The sequence below is a fragment of the Canis lupus genome, chromosome 17, assembly GCF_003254725.2.
Source record: "Canis lupus dingo isolate Sandy chromosome 17, ASM325472v2, whole genome shotgun sequence".
NCBI lineage: Eukaryota > Metazoa > Chordata > Mammalia > Carnivora > Canidae > Canis > Canis lupus.
Genome location: NC_064259.1, coordinates 11,701,480 through 11,713,839, shown reverse-complemented (window position 1 = coordinate 11,713,839; position 12,360 = coordinate 11,701,480). Strand labels below are relative to the sequence as shown.

Below are 12,360 nucleotides of genomic sequence, written 5' to 3'. Positions count from 1 at the left end.
AGAGAGAGAGAGGCAAGAGACACAGGCAGAGAGAGAAGCAGGCTCCATGCAGGGAACCTGACGTGGGACTGGATCCCGGGACTCTGGAATCACGCCCTGGGCCAAAGGCAGCACCAAACCGCTGAGCCACCCAGGCTGTCCATTAGAAGGCCCTCTTTGAGAGCAGTGACCATGTGTGATCTTTGCCTCCCCAGAGCCCAGCTCGACCCATCAATGCAGCTTCTCAGCAAATGCTTGTAAACGACTCCCTTCTACTGTGGTTTAGATGTGCAGTGGATCCCGGACCACGTTGTTCATGCTTCATTTGCCAAATTCCGCTTGTATTTTGGCTGTTCTTCCTTAAAATAAACCAGAAGATCAGAAGTAGGACTGGAAAAAAAAAAAAAAAAGAAGAAGAAGTAGGACTGAACTAGTGGCATCCAGGACAAGTGCATCCTTCCCATTATATTCCATGTTTAGCCCAAAGCAGAGCTTCATCAGATAAGACCTCACAAGGCTGTAGGAAGAATAACACGATTCTCAAATGGCAACAGGTGAGCAAGGAACCCCGCTCTTCCTGTATCTTGAGGCATGACGAAGATGCCTTTCCCAAGACCCCCAACACTCTCCTAATGGGAAACTTCTACTCACGCTTGAAGACCCATTTCAGATATGGGCTCCTCTGGGAAGCCTTCTCGAGCTTTGTCAGAAACAGTTAATTGTTTGTTCCTCTGGATTCCTCAAATACCCGCCTCTCGCCTGTTACGGTGTTCCGCACATTTATTAAAATGATCTCCCTGCCTATTTGTTTTTTTCCACCATGCCAGACACATATGGCAGTTACTTCTGGGAGCAGTGATTGAAAAGGAGACAGACTACAAAACACCCAGAAGAGAGCAGCCAGGGGTGAGGAAGGACCTGGAAACCCGTGCCCCATGAGGTGACCATATGTTGCGGTCAGCCCAGGACATCGCTGGTTTACACATGTTGTCTCGGTGTGATTATTAATAGCGCTCACTCTCACTCTCAGAAATGTCCTAGTTTGGTCCATAAACTATATAGTCACCCCATTGTGAGGAAGAAGTAAGGGAGATGAAAGTTGTCCAATCCAAAGGAGTTCTGGGGGAAAGCATCCCTGTCTTCAGATATCTGCAGGGCCACATGTGGGGCGTGGCCAGGGTGTTCTGTGTGGTCTCAGAGGGGACCCAGGACCCATGGGCAAGGATGATGTAATGACAGGCTCTCCACCATCTGTTTTGTTTACTGTCGGGCACCCAGGACTTGGCACCATTCCTGGAAAACATTAATCCCTTGATAAATATTTGTGGGCGGGAAGCAGAGGTGGAAAATCTCCAGCAACTGAGCCCAATACATCGAAGGCCAAGCGTTCCCATCAATGCAAGTGCCCGTCCGAGCCTGAGAGGCCCCTTGCTGGCGGTGGCAGGTGAGGTGTCGTGGGCTAAATTATGCCCCTTCCTACCTTCCAAAAAAAAGACAGGCTCAAGCCCTAACCACCAGTACCTCAGCATGCAACTTTATTCGGAGACAGGGTTGTTGCAGATGTAATTAGTTAGGATGAAGTCATAGTGGAGCAGGGTGAGGCCCTAACCCAAAATGACTGATGTCCCTCTAAGAAGACGGCCATGGCAGGACAGTCACGCACGGGGAGAGCGCCGTGTGAAAGCAAAAGCAAAGATTGGATTTGTGCTGTTGTAAGCCAAGAAGTCCCAGATGTTTCCAGAAAACCAGCAGAAGCTAGAAGAGGCGAGGAAGGATTCTCCTCCACAGCTTTCAGAGAGGACGGGGCCTTGCCAACACCATGATTTCAGACTCCTGGCCACCAGAACTCTGAGAGCGCGCCTTGCCGTTGCTTTAAGCCACCCATTTTTTGGTACTTGGTTATGGCAGCCCTGGGAAACTCAGACAGAAAGAGTATGCCTTGGGTGGGCAGGTGAGTGCAGTGATCCCAGGGGCCTCTGTCCCAGGGCATGGGCTGCACTTCCACCTCTGGGCCAAGCTGGCAGTGCTCGGGTTGCCTGACACACCACAGTCCCACTGGGGCTCCTCCATCTGGCTCTGGACAGGCGGCCTGTACGGGGGAGCAGAGCGCAGGCCTGCCGCGGCCAAGTACAACACCCGTGTGTCCTAAAACCCTCTTCTCTGCCCCAGTGGGCCCTGGGCCCCTGGAATCTTTGACTCCCTGCCCACAGCTTGAGCACATTCACAAAGGCTATGAAGTTCACCCCCTTACTGGCAACCCAGATTCCTGACCCAGGAAGGGATGGGGGGTGCCCGGGCCCTGTCTTCTGCTTTCTGCACACACTCCCAGTTAATTCCCAGCAAGGATTTCTTCCCACCATGTTGCCCAGGTCCCCCAGGTGGTCCCATCCTTCACCTCCCTCTGGACTGCTCTCTGAGGCATGGGTTCCTCAAGCATCGCATCTCAGACAGCGTCCTGCCACCCAGTTCCTTTGCCCTGCTCTGTTCTCCATAGGCCTTGCCAGCAACAGGGATGATATATGTGGGCCCCCGTTTCTTGACTGTCTCCCTGCTAGCATGTAGCGGCACCCCGTTTAGAATCTAGTGGGTGCTCAGTAAGCATGGAGTCAATGAATGGATGAGTAAAGCGGTATCTAAGCTGAGCCTGTTCAGCCTGGTGGAGTGTGTTCCTGGCAGAGGGAAGAGCACTGAAGATGCTCAGAGGTAAGCCTGTCACGGTCTGGACAGAAGTTCAGCGTGGAGGGAAAAGAAGGCAGAGCGAGATAGGATCCTGGAGAGAAGCAATATCCTGGGGCCGCGCTCCGCTCACCTTGTTCTTCGCCTGGCCCCGAGCCAGTCCCATGACACCTTGTACATCTTTCTCTTCCCCTGCCCGTCTGGGGGACAAGGGCAGGACAAGGACCTGGCTACTTTGGCTTATCATTGCATCAGCTGCCTCAAATTATTTTTAGAAGAAGACTGGGGAATGTAACTGTTTAAAAATGATCACACGTCTGTGTAAGAATGATTGTACATCTTTGAGAAAGGGAAAAGAGATGTAGGACTTAATTCAGGCAGCCCAGGCTAGCTTCTTTATACTGTGATATCCTTTAATCCCCCAAACAACATGATGTAAGGATTACTCGCTCCATTTTACAGATGTGGAAACTGAGGCCGGGAAAGCTAAGTTAACGTACCCACGGTCACCCAGCTGGTGACCCAGGATTCAAACCTAGCTCTCCTGACTCCAAAGCCTGTCTTCTCTCTCCTGGGTTACACGGTGCCCTCCCAGAATTCTGGCTCGGACTCCAAGGAGGTGGGAGACAAAAAAACCCATGGTCCTGCAGGAGGCCTTCATCCTGGCGTTTGAAGGTGATCCTGGGCAAGTCAGGTAGCTTTTCTGAGTCTCACTTCCTTTATTCAGAATGGGCCTGGTGATCCCAGCCCTGCCGACTCTGCTGGGGGGAAAAATGTCTCTGAAAAATTTGGTTGGCTAAGTGACCGTCCATCTAGGGTTTGACGTTCAACGGTGCCCCAAACAAAGAGGGGATTTATCTCCAGCCCTTCATCGTGTGCTCTTAAACTCAGTAGTGAAGGGGGGCTGTAAGACTCTCCCTCTGTCCCCCATCCTAGCCTATCCTATCCTTTTTTAAAAAATATTTTATTTATTTATTTATTTTAGAGAAAGAGTGAGCAGGGAAAGGGGCTGAGGAAGAGGGAGAGAATCTCAGGCAGGCTCCCAGCTCAGCACAGAGCCCAACTCAGGGCTTGATCTCATGACCCTGAGATCACCATCTGAGCCGAAATCAAGAGTAGGACGCTCAACCGACTGAGCCACCCAGGCACCCCCATCCTATCCTACCTTTAGCTCTATCCCAGCCCTAACACAAAGCCCCAAGGGTGGAGCTGAAAGCAACCAAGCCCATAGAAGGGGCACCCAGACCTCCTGCTTCTGTGGGGGTGGTAAACACACCAGCCACACACAGCTTTCCCAGGGCAGAGAGCTGAGAGGGAACCCGTCCATGGGTGTGAGAGGCCTGTCCTGCCGGCAGAGAATCTGCCCAGGCCTGGACCACCGGTGCCAGTCTCGAATGTTCTAGAGCTCTAGAGTTGGCCAAGAGTGCCAGGACCTTCCTGAGAAGCAGATGTGCGTGTCACACTGTAGTATACCCTGTAGGTGCAGGACTGCCAGGGAACTTATTTATGGAGTTCCTTCGCTTTACTAGACTCTGAGTGATGGAAAGCCCTTGAACTTCACCTGATTAGGTTGCTCAATCTAGACGAGCCTCGCCGGCCCCTTCTAGACGCCTGGGATAATTTTGGCCCCCAGCTGCCTCCTGCCTGCGGTCCTTACACATGTTGTAAAGTAATGTGTGCACCGTGCCTGGCCCGTGATAGGCAGTGAAGAAGGATGGTCATCATTATGAGTAACTACCACCACATTGGCCACGTAATAGGTGCTCACTAAAAATGTAAGGAACAAAAAATAAGGTCCAAGTATCCTTTTAATTCCCATTTGAATTCCACTCAGAGCCAGGAGCGGAGGGAAAACCCAACATATCTGATGTTTAGAAATGTGACATCCAAAAATGTCTGTTTTCAAGTCACACGGCTTTCCTTTCCTGCAGCTGTCAGGGGCTGGAATTTCTTAGTCACCGTGGCCAGCTTTTTGGGAGATGGGTCTGTGGGGGAGAGATCCACTCAGATGAAAAAGATAACACGCCAAACAAGCGGCCCCATCCAGTGATTATGTCATCTGGCACAGCCGCCTGAGTGAGGACGAATTTCCCTTGTACCTGACAATAACATTATTTTTTTTTTCAAAATAAAATATGTTGAGGTTGAGAAGTTTATCTTGGCGGAGCATTGTACCATTAACTCAAGATTAAATGCATCCTGTCCAAATTCTTTTGCTACTTGTAATTGGGGCCTCAGGCTCTCAGCCTCCAGATGTTGACTCTGCGGATGCCTCAGGAAAGGAAGCTAATTGTTTTTCACATTAGAAGTGTCCAAAGTGGGGCTGTGGTGGCCGTCCCCAGCACCCCTTCGGGACCAAAGCGCTCATCCGCCAGTTCCCAGCTGAGCACCCCCCTGCACACGCCACCCTTGCCTGAAGGTCATTGTCTCATTGGAAGTTGTGGCCCTCTCCCAAGAGGCAGCCCAAGCCAACGACTGGTTGATGCGGAGGTACCAAAGACCAGTCCCCCTGCTTTGGCCTGGGACCTCCCCAGGAGCTGGAGTGCAACTCCTCGGGCTAACTTCCTTTACTGCCCCCCCACCCCTCCCCAGGAGCTGGTCCAGACCACTCACCAATAAGCCACATGGCATGTGGTTGGAGGAAGGCGACTCTGCTCTGGGTGTTGGAGTTCGATCACTGACCGGCCGGTGGCCACGAGGACCCCGTCTCTGTGGCGGAGCCCCGATCGCCCCGGGCGTGCTGTGCAATCGTTCCGAGCCCCCTGATGAACGTGGATGGAATCTCCACTGACGCAAGGCCCCGGGAGTGCAGGGTCTCAGGTCTTGGACAGGCTGGCAGGGGGTGGAGCAGCGATGTTGGAGAAAGACAGTGGAAAGTTCGGGGCGATTGATCACGAAGGTCAAGTGTGACTGTCCAGGGACTCCCCTGGTAGCAGATGAAGAGACAATCCTCTCCCGTAATCCGAAGGCAGGAAAGGCTGAGGATCGGGTTCAGGACTTAATTATAAGGTAGCGGAGCTCCACAGGTGACTGAATTCTCAGCCGCAATGGGACAAGCACCCCCTCCTCCCCATCTGCGGCCACCCCTCGGCACAGGTGCCCTGGCCACTAGTCTTCCCGCACCATCGGGGTCACCTTCCCAGGGAGCCCCCCCTATACCTGCTGTCCCCAGGCCGGGGGGGCTCTGCTCCCCTGTCTTTCCCCGGCTCGTCATTCAGGGCTCAGCTCCAACATCGCGGCCCCAGAGGCCTCCCTGCCCACCCGCTCCCCCCGAGCCCAGTTGGCCCTCGCGGTGCCTTGTTTGGCGGGGTGCACAGTCGAACGAGCCCCTGAAACTATTCCCTCGTTTATTTTGCTTCTCAGGTCGCTCCCTCGAGGGCCAGCTCACGGAGACCCGGCCCAGGGCTGAGCGTCGTGGCTGGGTGCCAGCTAAGGGTTTTGGAAAGGAAGAAAAAACAACGGAGGAGGGAGAGAAGGAGAAGTGAGGACAAGGAAGGATGGAAGAGTCCTGGGTTCAAATTCTGACTTTTGTGAGCTCAGAAAGAGTCTTTGGCCTCTCTTGGCTTTTGATTCTGTTTCTGTTAAAAGGGGATGTGAATTCTTCTTGGAATTCAACGAGCTAGTGTGTGGGAAGGACCTCATTTTCTAGCCTTTCCCCTGGAAACTTTTAGAATGTTCTCTTTAGGAGCACTCGACTCCTTCTCGTTTCCCTTCTCACCACTCTGTCCTCTTCCACTCCTTGCTTCTTTCTGAAGGGGAAATATCTAGAAAATTGGAAGTTTCCAAAGAGGAGATGTTTTTGAGGTTTAGTCGTAGGCACAAGAAGGTAGCCTATTAGCAATGTCAGGAACCTTACATCAGCCTTTGATGTCTGTGTGTGTTGTTGCTATGATGTGTGTGTAGGTGGTGCGGGGTCTGTTTTTGTATGTGTGTTGGCAGTGATGGTGGGGCGTGTGTGTGTATTGTGTGTATGTTGTTCTTGGTGTGTGTGTGCCTGTGTGGTGGTGGTGTGTGTGTAGTATCCTTGGGGTGTTATGTGGTGTGTGTATGTGTTTTATGGATGTGTGTGTGTATTGGCAATGGTGGTGTGTGTTGGCAGTGGTGTGTGTGTGTTTGCGGTGGTGGTGGTGGTATGTATGTGCGTATGTGTTTGTAGTGTTGTTGGTGGCGTGGTGTGTATGTGTGATGGCAGTGGTGGTGGGATGGTGTGGTTGTGTGTTGGTAGTGATATGTGTGCATGTGTGTTGACAGTGGTGGGGTGGTGTGTGTGTGTTGGCAGTGGTCACGTGCATGTGTGCGCGTACTGGCAGTGGTGTATGTGTGTGTATGTGTGGGTATGTGTGTGTGCTGGCAATGGTGTGTGTCTGTGCTGGCAGTGATATGTGTGCATGCGTGTGTGCACTGGCAGTGGTGGTGTGTCTGTGCACTGACAATGGTGTGTGTGTATGTGTGTGCGCGTGTGTGTACTGGCAGTGGTGGTGTGTGTCTGTGCGTGTGTGTGCTGCCATTGGTGTATGTGTGCATGTGCGTGTGTGTGCTGGCAGTGGTGGTGTGCATGTGTGCATGCGTGCTGGCAGTGGTGTGTGCATGCTGGCAGTGGTGTGTGCACAAGTGTGTGCTGGCGGTGGCGTGTGCGTGCACGTGGCGCTGGCGCTGGGCAGGTGTCAGTGCGTGGAGGGCGAGGTGGTTCGTCCTCCCGCCCTGAAGGGCTCCCTGTCCTCACTTTTGGCAGAAGGTAACACACGGCCTGGGACACCCACCCGGCCAGTGCACATCCACGGGGACCTGCCGTCCCGGTCCCTTCCGTCCTTTTTCCGATGCCGAGTTCACTCTGCCCAGGGGCCCCTGGGGTCCCTGCCCGCCGGAGGCGCTCCCCGGCCCCAGGGACACGCAGGACGTGGGACACTGTGTCCGCGGGAGGCCGATGAGACTCGTCCGTGCTGTGAAGCCGCGACCCTGTTAGGAGGACTTGCCATACCTGTGGCCGCACCTAGTTACAGTCTTTCCCCGTGCATCGCTTTGACACTTCTGCCTTTTGACTTCTTGGTAGGGGCTGGGGATCTGGGGCCTCTTGCACACCCTCCCCCAGCGACTGGGCTGCACACCAGTTCCTACCTCTGTCCTTCCATTTCTCCCAGTATATGAATTTGGCTAAATAATCTTACACCTTCACGCCTATGTAAGTGTGTTTAGAATAGAGCCTTTTTTTTTTTTACTTCCATCGGATTTCCTACTTCATGCAACTTTCTGGTTCTACTGCAATTAATAATTGCCTCCTTTTGTTTACTTTTGTTTACCTTGTTTTCTGTATCTAACTCATGCTCAAACTCTCCGGTAGACCTGGATTTCCTCAGTGTTTCGATTGGCACATTCAGACACTCCAAGTATGTCTTTCCTCTGTTTCTAGAGCCGTCTGTCCTCCTGTTCCCATCTGATGGACAATTGTCTCTTACTCACCTGGGTCCTAGGCCTTCTGTCTACCCATTGCCAGGCATTCCCATCTCCTCCTATCTCTTGGGTTGGATTCCCCCAAATCCTATATTCCAGGTCTTCTCCAAAAGGGCTTGATGCTCTTTTTCTTTTTAACAGCTGTATTGAAGTATAATTAACAGACAGTAAACTTCACATGTTAAAATGTATAATTTGATAATTTGATACACTGACGTATGTGAATTTTGACATCACCACAATCAAGGTAATGAATATATCCATCACCTCCTAAAATTCCCTTGTGTCTCTTTGTAATCCCTCTCCTCTGCCTCTTTCCTGTCCCTAGGCAACCACTGATCTACTTTCTCTCACTGTACAGTAGCTGGCATTTCCTAGGATTTATTATAAATGGGTTCATTTAGTGCATATTTGTTTTTAACTGGCTTTAGCTGCTCAGCATAATTATTTGGAGGTTTATTCATGGTGTAGTCTGTCTCAGCAGCTCATTGATTTTTTTTTTTTTTTGAGTACTATCCCATTATATAGATGGAGGACATTTGTGTTATTTCTTTTTTTTTCATTTGTGTTATTTCTATTCAATGGTTATTTAAAAATAAAGTTGAGTGAACATTCATGTGAAAATTATCATATGGACATAGGTTTTCATTTCTCTTGGGTAGGTAGCAAAGAGGCAAAGGATTGGGTCCATGTAGATGGTATTGTTTTGTCTGGTTTCGTTTTCGTTTTTTTTTTTTTTTAAGATTTTTTTTATTTATTCATGAGAGACACACACACACAGAGAGAGAGGCAGAGACACCGGCAGAGGGAGAAGCAGGCTCCACTCAGGGAGCCCGACACGGGACTCGATCTCGAGACTCCAGGATCATGCCCTGAGCCAAAGGCAGATGCTTAACCGCTGAGCCACCCAGGTGTCCCTAGTTTTCGTTTTTTTTTTTTTTTTTTTTTTTTTTTTTTTTTTTTAACAAACTGCTAAATTGTTTTCCAAAAGGTGTGAACCTTATTACGTTCCCACCAGCAGTGTTACAAGGCTTCTATTGTTCCACATTCTTGCCAATAGTTGATACAATCAGGCATTTTAGTTTTACACATTCTGTTATGTGTTTACTGGTATCTCACTGTGGTTTTAATTTCTTGTAGGCAACATATAAGTGGGTCCCGTTTTTTGATTTACTGTCTTTAATTGGTGCATTTAGACCATTGCCTTTCAAAGTGATGACTGATGGAACTGGATTCATATCTACCATATTTGCTACTGTTTTCTATTTGTTGCCCTTGGTTCTATGTTCTTCTCTTTCTTCGCCTCTACTATTTTTCTGCCTTTTGTGGTTTTAATGGAGCATTTTATATGATTCTATTTTCTCTCCTTTCTTACCATATCAGCTATACTTTTCTTTTTTAACTATTTTTAGCCAATGTCCTAGAATTTGCGATGCGCTCTTCTAACTAATTCAAGTCTACTTGCAAATGACTCTACACCACTTCCCAGGTAGTGTACCTTATTAATAACAAAATAATCTGAAAGCCTCCTTCTTGTCCCTTGAATAATTAATTTCTGTCACTCATTTCATTTATATATAAGTGTACATAAGTATATACATGTGTATGTGTGTGTGTATATATATATATATGTATAGGTATATATATAACCAAATACATTGCCCATATTATTTTAAATAAACTGTTATCTGTTAAATCAATCAAGGTTAAGAAATACAAACATTTTAATTTTACCTTCATTTATTTCCTATTCGATGCGATGCTCTTTCTGCATGTAGCTCTGAGTTTCGATCTTTTTTAATATTGCCATATACATTTTAGCATCAGCATTCAATTCCTACAAAAAACCTTGCTGGGATTTTGTTTGGAGGGATGTTGAATCTGGAGCAATTCAGTACGAACTGGACTCTTCAGAGTATTGAGTCATTGGATCCATGGACACATATACCTCTGCATGTGTTCCGGTCTACTTTCATTTCTCTCAGCGATATTTTGCAGTCTTTGGAGCATAGATCTTGTACACCTTTCGTCAGATTTATCCCGAGGCAGTTAATATTTTTGATGTTGTTGTAAATCATATTGATTTTTAAATTTTAACTTCTGATTCTTTGTTGCTCGTCTATACAAAGACATTGATTTTTGTGTGTTGATCTTGTATCCTGCAAGTCTGCTAAACTCAGTAGTTGTGCAGGGGCTTTATTGTGAATTCAAGAGAATGTTGTGTGTAGGGGATCATGTCATCTACCCATAAAAACAGTTTTATTTCTTCCTTTGCAATCTGATGCCCTTTAATTCTTCTTCTTGCCTTTGTGCAAGGGCTAAAACCTCCAATATGATGCTGCCTAGAAATGCGGAGAGGGGACATCATGACTTCCAACCTGATCTTAGGAGAGAAGCGTTCAGTCTCTGTGTAATGTTAATTTTAAGAGTCTTGTAGATGTCCCCAATCTGATTGGAGAAGTTCCTCTGGATTCCTAGTTTGCTGAGACTTTTTATCACTAGGTTCAGAGGGTCAGAAATCCTGCAACAGCTTAGGTGGGCCATTCTGGCTCAGGGTCTCTGATTAGGTTCCAATCAAGCTGTCTGAGGGGGCTGCAGGCTCTGAAGCTTTGGCAGAAATGGAGAATGCACTTCTGAGCTCACCACCAAGACTGTTCACAGGAGGCTGCCCTTCATCACCATATGGACCTCTCCACAGGACTGCTAGCAATATGGCTTTCCCCGGAGCCACTGATACTGGGGGGAGAGAGAGAAAGAAAGAAATGTCACCTTGCCTTTTATGACCTCATCTGCAATCACACCATCCCATCTGCCTTATCTTGTCTGTAGTAGGTCTTCAGTAAGTCACAAAGCCCAGCCCACCATTAATGGGAACGAACGGCTTGTATGGTGATGTGAATACCAGGCAAGTGTCCATGGCCGCTATCTTGGAGGCTGGCTATCACACGGTGTTCATACCAGTTATATTTAATGTGATTATTGAGCTGGTTGGGTTCAAATATACGATCCTACTCTTTGTTTTCTATTTCCCCTCACGTGTTCTTGGTTCTGCTTCCCCCTTTTTCTGCACTCTTTTGAATCCATTGAGTATTTTTTTGTTATTCCCTTCTAATCCCTTCATTGATTTATTAATTATAAGTCTTCGTTGTGGTGTACATCTTGGACTTTCTACAGCTACCTTCAAATGATATTACACGACTTCACATATAAGAACCTTACAATAATGTATTTCCAGTCTTCCCTCTAGGACTTGGTGATGATATACTCATACATTTTACTTCTATATGTATTATCAACTTCATAATACATCTGAATATTTTTACGGTAATTTTATCTTTTAAAGACATTTTTTAAGACATTTTGATGATAATATTTTGCATATGTATCCATAAATTTTATTTAGCTGAGTGCTGGATATTTCTGCATTCCTAAAAGCATTCTCAAATTCTATTCTAGGTTGAGGTTAAATTACATGGAAACAATCCTTTTAATTTTTGTTCCCAATCTTTGTTAGGCTGGAACAAAGCAATAGTAGGTCTAGGGTTCATTTTTCCCCACCACTGGGGCAAATGCTTGTTTAGTTCACTGGTGGATGCCTTCTGAATCATGAGACAGTGTAGTTTGACTGCTGGAAACAGACAGGATGCCCAGCTCTCTTCCCTCTACCCCCGTCATGGCTCTTCCCCTGATCCTGGCTGATTTTCTCGTACATGTGCACAGCTTAACACTGGCGGGGACCTTCTTCACTCTCTAGGATTCTCCTTCTGCAAAGCTCTCTTTACTCAAGCATCTGCCCTGTGAATACCACCTGCTTTGGTTTCCCCAGACTTCCCACTCCCATCTTGGGGTGTCACCTGCTTCAGTCTCCCTGCACTATACCACATCTCCGATTTCTCAGGGATTGCTGGCCTTCGTTACCTGGGTGTCCAATATCCTGGGAGCCATTGTTTCCTATATTTTGTCTCGTTCTTTGTTTGTTTCAGAGGAGACTGTAAATCTGGCCCCCATTCCTCCATCTTTGCCATCGTCCATGTCTATCACATCCCTCACTCTCTCATTTTGGTGGATAACATTCTGCAGCAACTTTCTTGATGGAGGGTTCATGGGAGATGAGTTTTTGAGATCTTTCAAGTCTGAATTTTTTTCTCAGCTTAGATCTGATAGATAATTTTGAAAAGAATTAAATTTCTGCATTTAGAAAACACTTTCCCAGGGGCACCTGGGTGGCTCAGCGGTTAAGTGTCTGGTTTCGGCCCA

General features: G+C 48.0%; 1 long non-coding RNA gene across 1 annotated transcript; it reads right to left on the bottom strand.

Moving 5' to 3' along the window:
* Positions 1 to 11,193, bottom strand: LOC112664801 (uncharacterized). Its single transcript, XR_003139995.3, has 4 exons — positions 9,838 to 11,193; positions 8,113 to 8,244; positions 5,269 to 5,633; positions 1 to 369 (listed from the first exon to the last, which is right to left on the bottom strand). It is a non-coding gene; the product is annotated as an uncharacterized LOC112664801 (long non-coding RNA).
* Between the last annotated feature and the right edge of the window lie 1,167 nt (positions 11,194 to 12,360).